We start from the raw sequence: 8,945 nt of genomic DNA, 5'->3' as shown, positions 1-8,945 counted from the left end.
GCATGCTCCATGGACACAGACACAGTGTGGTGAAGGCCCGGGGAGAGGGTGGGGGCCAGCTAGAAGGGGGTCAATGAGAAAAGGGGGACATATGTCATACTTTCAACAATAAAGATATTTTTTAAGTACCATGTAAAAATATAACGAGCCCATCCAGCGTGGCTCAGTGGTTGAGTGTTGACCCATGAATCAAGAAATCACAGGTTCGATTCCCGTTCAGGGCACATGACCAAGTTGCGGGCTCCATTGCCAGTTGGAGGCGTGCAGAGGCACCTCAACGATGTTTCTCTCTCTCTAACCGTCTCCCTTCCTCTCTAAAAATCATAAAACCATACTTTTAAAAAATAACAGGCTATTTTACATTCTTTTGGGAGTACCGCGTCTCCCAAATCTGGTGTGTTTTTCATACTTAACCACATCTCATGCATTGGGATCGGTCACCTGTGCGTAGTATCCGGAAGATGTGGACCTACTGTGTGCCCTGTCCTGTTTTAAGCACTTTATGGACATTTATTCATTGACTCACCCTTCGAAACTCCCCTAGAAAGTAGCTGCTAGTGTTTTCCCCTATTTTTTAGATGAGGTAACGGAGGAGACCCAAAGCTACCCAGCTGGGAAATGACTGAAGCTTCTTGGCACAGGAATCTGGCTGGTCACTTTGCAGCACAGAAGCAGAATTTGCTCTCAGATCTGCAGGGCAGGAAGGAGCCAGCCCTGCCACAGTGTCTGAGATGGCACATGCGGTGGAAGGCACGGCAAATGCAAAGACTTGGCAGTTCCCGCTGCCAAGAGAGCAGAGGGGAGAGGGAGGGGGCCAGGAGGAGTTTCCTTCTTTTATTTCTTAGTTGATTCATTAAACCTTTCCCCAGGACCAGCCTATATGTGCTGGCCCCAGTGCTGCTGTCAGCAAGCGGCCCAGGGGTGAATAGCCAAGCAGGTCACGACTCTGGTGTCCCTGGCCTCTGGGCGAGCAGGGGTTAAGGCCAGCTGCTCCCACGTGAGAGCACCTTACGACAGAGCCACACACCCAGCCAGCCTCCCTGTCTCGCTCATACTGCCAGTTCGCCTGTGCATGTCGCATGTTGCCCTGCTGGTTCCACCTGGCACGGGACCCGCCAGCCTACAGCTGCCACAAGCGAGGAAAAGTTGAGCAAACAGGTGGGGAGGACAGAGCTCAAACCTCAGGTTCCCTCCCCACCCCCATGCCAGGCGGGCACCCAAGCCCAGGCTCCTGCTGCCTGCCCAGAGGCCTCTCAGCCTCCTAGACAGGTAAGTCCCACTCTGCCCGTCATCCCCGGGGCCATTGCTGGGGCCGGACTCCCCACCACGGGGACCTGGGACCCCGCGTCCCTTCCCGCAGCTCCCCTGAAAGCAGGAAGCTGACACTCCTGCGTGGGCACTGACATAGTTTCTAAAGGATTATCTGCTGGCAGCTACTGCCCCTGGCAGCCAGCCCAGGACGCCAGAGCCAGAGACCTAAAAGGGTCATTGTTGGCCCAGGTGGTGCCAGGGGGCCGAGGGGGCACGGGTTGGTCTCTCTGATCCTCCAAACGAAGGACGGGAAGTCGGGCAGGGAGGTGGCAGGCGGGACAGCCTGGCACCGGGTCAATGTGGGGGGCCTCTTCTGAGAATTGCACGGGCCTCCCACCACCGCAGGCACCTGCGGGAGCTGGGGAGACAGGTCCTGGGGTCGCCTTACCGTGCTTCTCCTGAAGGTGAAACACAGGAGGGGGTTGGGGCAAGCCAACAGTTGTCACAACAGTCCACAGAGCAGGCTGTGGGCAAGGAGACAGGATGGTCTTTGGGCAGAGAAGCTGGAGAGGAGAGGGGATGGGTGGCAAGACATTTTTCTGGGTCATTTGCTCCCAGACGTGCAGGACAAAAGGAGCTTCCTGAGCGCCAGTGTCTGATCGCACCTCAAATCTCTTTGTCCGGGACCAAGTGGGTCCCTTGGGGCTGGGAAGGCATAGGCATCTGAGACGCGGGGCACAGAGTGGGCCTGGCATTAGGGACCACCCCAGGGCAGCATGATCATGGAGCCCCAGGGAGCAGGGAGGCTTGAGATTTGGGGGGTTGGGGGGTTGTGAGGGATATGTTTCGACTGAGACAGCCTCCAGCCATTTCTCCTATCTGGATCTCAGTTTTCCAGTCTGTAAAGTGGGTATAAGAGCCACCAGATAGCAGGGCTGCTGAGAACACACAGCACAGGGTCAGCAATCGATGCTAGTCGTGTGGGGATTGCGGGAAAAGGTGTTTCACTCAAAATCAGACCTCAGGCTAGCCACTTTCCTGTTTTATTCTTTTGGGGGTACCGCACTTCCAAATCTGGTGTGTTTTTTATACTTAGCCCTGGCTCAGAGAGGGGCAGCCACATGTCCAGGGCTGCACAGCAAAGTTTGGCTGTCAGGCAGGTAGGAGTCAAAATGTAGAGAGCAGGAAGGTCTGGGGGCTGCCCATGCCCCCTGACCGACGTCCCAGGCTCAGCATCTTATGAATTTCCGCCTCCCTGGCTCAGTGCTCCCATGACGCCCTGAGTTCTGGGGAAAGTTCACTTTCTAGTATGGGTTTCTGTTCTTCCTCCTCGTCCTGGTCCGATGCCAGAGGAGCAGTGTTTGCTCAGGGTGGAGTCTGACACTCTTTGGAATGGACTGAGGTTCATTCGTGGGAGATGTGAATGGGAGGAGGAAGTGCCCGGGGACTGGACCTGAATGTATGGAGCACCGACCGTGTGCCGGGCGCTGTTCTGGGCTTTGGGGATCCAGAAAAGGTCCCTGATCTTGTGGCCTTGTATTTTGGTGGAGAAAGACAGAGAAGAGCCATAATAAGGAAGTTAACTATGCTAAATTGTATCCTGAGTCAGAGAGCGGTCAGTTTCACAGGAAAAAAGAAGTAAAAGAAGTTCAAGAAATAGGAATGAAATAGACAGGAAGGCAATTTATAATCTTAACTAAAGATTAGGGAGGGCCCACTTGATAAGACTTAAAGGAAGTGTCAGGTGTAAAGGCCCCAGGCAGGTGGTTGGAGGACAGTGAGCGAGGGGGAGAGTGGGAGGAGGTGAGGGCAGGAAGGGGATGGGGCAGGTCGTGTGGGGCCTTGGGGAGGACTTGGGCTTTTCCTGGAGGGAGGGAGGAGTCCCGGAGGGCTGTGGGCAGAGGATGGACCAGACCTGATTCAGGTGCTCACAGGTGCCCTCTGGTGGCTGCAGGGAGAACAGACTGTGACAGGAAAGGGCAGGAGCGAGGGGGCCAGGGCTGAGTTGACTGGGTTGGTCCAGGTGGGCAATGATGGGACTAGACCAGGTGGAGGCAGAGGGGAGGGGAGAAGTGGGCAGATTCTGGAAAGACTTGGTAGAACTACAGCACAGCATATGCTGATGTATGAGAAATAGATTGGGGTCCAGGGTGATTTTGAAGAAAGGTGGGAGAATGTTCTGGGGTTTGAAGATTTTAATGGGACAAGTAACGGGGAAGTAGTTAGAAATATGAGGGGAGAGACTTGGATGCTGGTGTGAGGCCTTTCGGTATTAGAGTGTTAAAGGATAGTTTTCCCCCAAAAACGTAAAAACATGACTCTCATACTAATATGAAAACAGACAGGTGCGTTATGAGTTTGTTTAATGCATTAATTCATGTGGGAACCAGGAAGAGTTTACAGCCTGTTCAAGAATGAATGTAAAGAAAGAACACACACACACGGCATCAAGAATGCTGAAATGAATTTACAAATCAATTCAAAACGGGTCAATAGTCACAGGGCAATAATCTGTGGCCCACGGGACAAAATCCATCTGCACTCCTCTGGACAAGACTCCTTTGCAATAGCACCAGTTTCCTGCAATTTACACGGCTGTAAAATAGATCATAGGTGACGACAGGCATAGATAACTTGGGAGGGAGGGTATTGCCAGAATCTGGCATTAATCAGATGCTCAATAAGTATGCTTTCAATGGATGCTAGGGAGCTATTGAATGTTCTTGAGCTAAAGCCACAGCTTATTCACTGCACATTCATTGGAGGGACTATTTGTTGAATATCTGCTCTACCCGCTGGTCTGTGAGTTCTACCATTGTAGTATCCCCAGTGCCTAGAACAGTGCCTGGTATGCAGTAGGCACTAAACAAACAAACAAACACTCACCTACTATTCTGAACAGAGTAGAAAGGCCAGTGCTGTGAGAGGACAGATTTCAGGTTGGGCAGGTTCAGCCACAAAGCAGATAAGGACTGTCAATGTAGGGGATGAGGGACCTTTAATGGGGATGGTCAGAGGGGAGTTGGCCTGGGGTCCTGTTGTGAGGCCAGACTGAAGACAGGGGCTGTAAGAAAGGTGTCAAGGATCCGGGTCCTACCCGGCTGCTGCACAGGACAGACCCTTGATACAGAGAGTTTTGGGGGCCCCCTCCAGCCCCGGGGACACCATAATCCACCTTTGTCTTTTCCCACTGGGGCTGTGTCCCTCCTCCCGGTCTGGAGTGGAGAGGGGAGCACAAGGAGCACACAGGCAAACCTTCCGCGCGCCTGCCACAGGCCGGATGCCTGAACATTTGAACCTTCCTAAGGATAGGACTCAAAGGCAGAACCAGGTCCCCATGACACAGATGGGGAAACTAAGGCAAGAGTCAGAGGGGTTGGGACTCATGCCCGGCTCAGCGACCCCCTTTCCACAGAGCTTCCTTTTAGAGCTTCGACATCTGAGCCCCCTCCAGCTGCATTCCCGACTTCAAGCTCCTAGGAAGGTCTACAGGCCATCCGCACTTTCCCTTTCCTCCTACACCAAAGTGCTGTCACTAAGGGGCACCAGGACCCCACACTGCCAACCCCGGGGACATCATTGCTCAGTCCTCACACGCTCTCCGGGAGTCCGCCACACCCAGAATCTGCCCTTCCTCTAACCCCAGAACTCCCCCTACCCGCTTCTCTGCCACACAGTCCAGTCATGAGGAAAGCGTCAGACCAGCCCAAGTGAGAGGCATTCTACCGAGTCCCGGGCCAGTCTGTTCCAGGCGGGAAAGGTTGTGGGACGAGGGGAGTGGAGCCCAAGCTGGCTGAACGCACTGGGGATCCGGGGTGGGTCCCGGGGCAGAAAGGGGATCTTAGTAGGACCTGTTACAACGTGGAGTTTACTTAATGGTGACTTGGCCATGTTGCTTTCTTAATTTTCACAAATATACCAATGTCATGTACAATGTTAATGTTGGGGGAAACCGGGTGAGGAGCATATGGGGACTCTTGAATTATATCTACAACTTTTCTGTAAATTTAAAATAGTTCCAAAATAAAATGTTCATAAAAAGGGGGGGGGGGAGCAACATCTAACAGAGCCTCCAGGTTTGGCCTCCCTAATCCCCCTCTCCCCACCACAGTCAGCCCTCCCTCCAAGTAGCCACCAAAGGGCGCCTCTGAGCACCTAAGGAAGTCCCACCCTGGCCCCCACAATATGTCTTCCCCGCAACAGCCACAGGATGGTGCCAGTGAGCACCTGAGGCAGGTCTTTCCAGTGTTCATGGATCTCCAGGGCTTCCATCTCCCTCCCACCCCAAAAAAACAAGCCCAAATCTCAGAAGGTCCTGGGTGACCTGTCCCTGTTCCCTCCCTGCCCTGACCTCCTCACTAACGCTCTCCCCTCACTCTGCTTCAGCCATGCAGGCCTTCTCTCTGTTCTTCCAACATGCCAGGCATGGTCCTACCCCAGGGCCTTTGCACATGCTGTTCACGCCACCTAGAATACCTTCCTCTAGATCTCCCCAGGGCTCCCCCCTCACCTCCTTCGGGTCTAACTGTTTCTCTGCCCAGGTGCCTCTCACCTTGGTCACATTTACTAAACTCAGTTCTCATCTCATCTCGAGTGCTACCTCCTCAGAGAAGCTCGCCCTGAGCCCCCAGTCCAGGTCGTGTCTCCCTGCCAATGCTCTCAGAAGTCTAGGTTGTACTTTTTACTTACTTTTTTTGATGATTTCATTATGGTCTACTTGCCCCCGGGGATCCTGGGCTTCCTTTAGAGCAGGGACTGGGCCGGTGTTGTCAGTCCTGTGTGTACACAGTGGGCACTCAATAAATGCTGATGACTGAGCCATATCCCAGAGCTGCTTCAGGACATTCTTGGGTTCCGGTCTGACCTGTTAGGCCACAGATGACCGCAGCTTCTTGTAGCACACCAGCAAAGCAGCCTCCACCAGGAAGTTTCAAAGCCCAAGAACAAAGCCCCAGGCTCCTACTCCTCCTGGCAGCTGACACCTGGGGGACCTCAGCCCAGCCTCTGCCCTCTCTGGGCCTCAGTTTCCCCATAGATGCTCAGAAGGGGCCAAGCAAATCCATCTTGCAAGTACTTTCCGAGACCTCACCTTCCCCTGCATCTCTCCCTAACCCCTCATGCCACACCTGCTCTGCCCTTTCCTGGTTGAAGTTCGCGCTGCAATTTCAGGGGGGAAGTTGGTCCCCATTACTTCTTCATGCACTTAGTGCATAGCAGGGGCTTGAAACATTTTTGTTGAGTGAATGACTGAATGAATGAAAACATGAGTAAAGTGGGTGGATGAAAAGCAGATTTTTAACCCCATAAAGGGATCTGGAGGTCAGGGGTCAGGGGAATGGGGGCTCGAGGCCAGTGCTCTTCTCCAAAACCTGGGACGTGAGCACAGGGTCATCTCATGGGTATACCAAGGAGCCTCTGAGTGCTCTTGACAAGGGCATAACAAGGTGAGATCAGAATAATGGGTGGCTGGAGGAAGACCATCTGTCCTGGGGTGAGCGTCCTCTTTCCACGAGGGGTTTAGAGTGGGGTGTCTCTGTCCCAGCGCTATTGACATTTGGGGTCAGTTCATTCTCTGTGGGGGCCATCCTTGTATCTGTGGGGTGCGGAGCAGTATCCCTGGTCTCCATCCCCTCGCTGCCAGGAACACTTCCAGTCATGACAGCCACAGAATCTGCGACACTATCCAGTGTCCCCTGGAGGCAGAATGGCCCCACAGGGCGAAGTACCTATAGCGAGGATCTGAGGTCGGATAGCCAGGTCCCCCTCTTGTCGGTCGGGCTGTCACTTGACCCGCCTGGCCTCAGTTTTCTCAGCTGTAAAATGCGCACGTGAATGTCATATGTAACATGATATTGGCGTGAAGCAAGCACTCAGTAAAAGTGACCCAGCAGCCTCATTCCCATGGATTCAGTCCATTCATTCTATAGATAATGGCACTGCGATCAGATGGCGGGGAGTGTGGGGACTCAGCATGTCCCCCAGCTCCAGGATGTCACCTCCAGGCCACCTATCTGATTGCCAAAACGTGTGCCCCAATCAGCAAGTCCTCCTGAGTAACTGCAGCCACAAACCCCCGTGTGTGTGTGTGTGTGTGTGTGTGTGTGTGTGTGCGCGCGTGTGCCAGTAGGAAACTTATTTATGTTTTTTTCCTATGACCCATTAAAACTAATACACAGCTATTCAAAAAATGTTTGGCCTTGTTCTACCTAAAATCAACTTCTGTGCTGGCAGCTGAACGTTACATAGAGAAAGGCTGTCTAAAGTACCAAGTGGGTCTTCAGCAGAAGTTTATTCCTTTGGTAACATTTGGGGACCCTTGAGGAGCCGATCATGGCTGACTGGGGTATCCAGACTAGTATTTTGGGGGAAACTGCAGTTGGGAGGAGTGAGAAGTCAGCTTTGGGGGCCTCAAAGGCTTTGATTATACTGTCTGTCTTTTTCACTTGACAAACTCTTATTCAACATTCAAAACCCCATTGCCCAGCCCGTGTGGTTCGGTGGTTGAGCCTCGACCTATGAACAAGGTCACAGTTCAACTCCCAGTCAGGGCACATGCCCAGGTTGGGGGCTCGATCCCCAGTAGGGAGCATGCGGGAGGCAGTCAATCAATGATTCTCTCTCATCATTGATATTTCCAGCTCTCTTCCCCTCTCCCTTGCTCTCTGAAATAAAGAAAAATATATTTAAAAAAATTTTTAATTGAGGTTTTACAGAGAGGAAGGGAGAGGCATAGAGAGTTAGAAACACTGATGAGAGAGAAACATCGATCAGCTGCCTCCTGCACACCCCCTACTGGGGATGTGCCCGCAACCAAGGTACATGCCCTTGACCGGAATCGAACCTGGGTCCCCCCAGTCCGCAGGCCGACACTCTATCCACTGAGCCAAACCGGTTAGGGCAATAAAAATATATTGAAACAAAAACAAACCCAGGGGCAAAGCCCCCTCTTCCAGGAAGCCTTCCTGATCTCCCAATTTCCTTTCTGCTTCACCCCTTCCCTAAGTCTAGGGTTTCCCTCTGCACAGTCTTGGCTGGATGAGGCTGGGAAGAGGTGTCTACACCCAGATCTGCCCTTTCAACCTTGGGGTGAGGTGGGGTTCTGAATGAGCTGAGCCTTAGGGAGGGTTTTTGTGTAGGTTTGTGTTTTTTTTTTAAGCAGAAAGGAATGTGGGTGGAGCCACCACCAGCTCCACCCACGCAGGTGACCTCCTCCCTCTCTCACCCCGGGGTGTAAGGAAACTGGGTCCCTGAGGGTGAGGCCAGCCCAGGTGAAGAGGAGGAAGCCCGACCTTTACTCTCAGGAGTCTGAGGAATTTCCTCCCACCGCCCTCTCCTCCTGGGGCCAGCCCAGGGCTGGGTGTGAAAACAGAGCCAGGCCCCGGTGGGGCAGCTGGGCTTCTGCAGAGCGTCTGTGCTGATGCTCCCTGGGCCTCCGTTTCCACCTATGACCTGGGGTAAACCTCCTGGAGATGGGGCGACTCGAGGAAGACCCGCGCCCTATGCTCCGGGGGTCTCTAGCTTCGGATCTATAGGCCTACTAACTACTGAACCTCAACATGTGCTTGTTTCACGGATAGAAAACCCCATCAAGTAGCAGCTCTGTTCCGAACGCGGCCAGTGATCCCGGCCGGGTCTTCCTGGCGGCCGTGCCTGGCTGGCCTCGGCCTCGGCCGGCAGCTGGCGCTTAGCGGGAT

General features: G+C 53.4%; 1 protein-coding gene across 1 annotated transcript in view; it reads left to right on the top strand.

The window, feature by feature from the left end:
• Positions 1-1,042: 1,042 nt before the first annotated feature.
• The window catches only part of TJP3 (tight junction protein 3), a 31,353-nt gene continuing 23,450 nt past the window's right edge, over positions 1,043-8,945 (top strand). Inside the window, exon 1 of the mRNA XM_006754070.2 lies at positions 1,043-1,269. The gene's annotated coding sequence lies outside the window, so the exon portion shown is untranslated. The remainder of the gene's footprint in view (positions 1,270-8,945) is intronic.

This window comes from Myotis davidii, unplaced genomic scaffold (assembly GCF_000327345.1).
Source record: "Myotis davidii unplaced genomic scaffold, ASM32734v1 scaffold551, whole genome shotgun sequence".
Taxonomy (NCBI): domain Eukaryota; kingdom Metazoa; phylum Chordata; class Mammalia; order Chiroptera; family Vespertilionidae; genus Myotis; species Myotis davidii.
The sequence above is the reverse complement of the archived record's forward strand: the minus strand, read 5'-3'. Positions and strand labels throughout refer to the sequence as shown.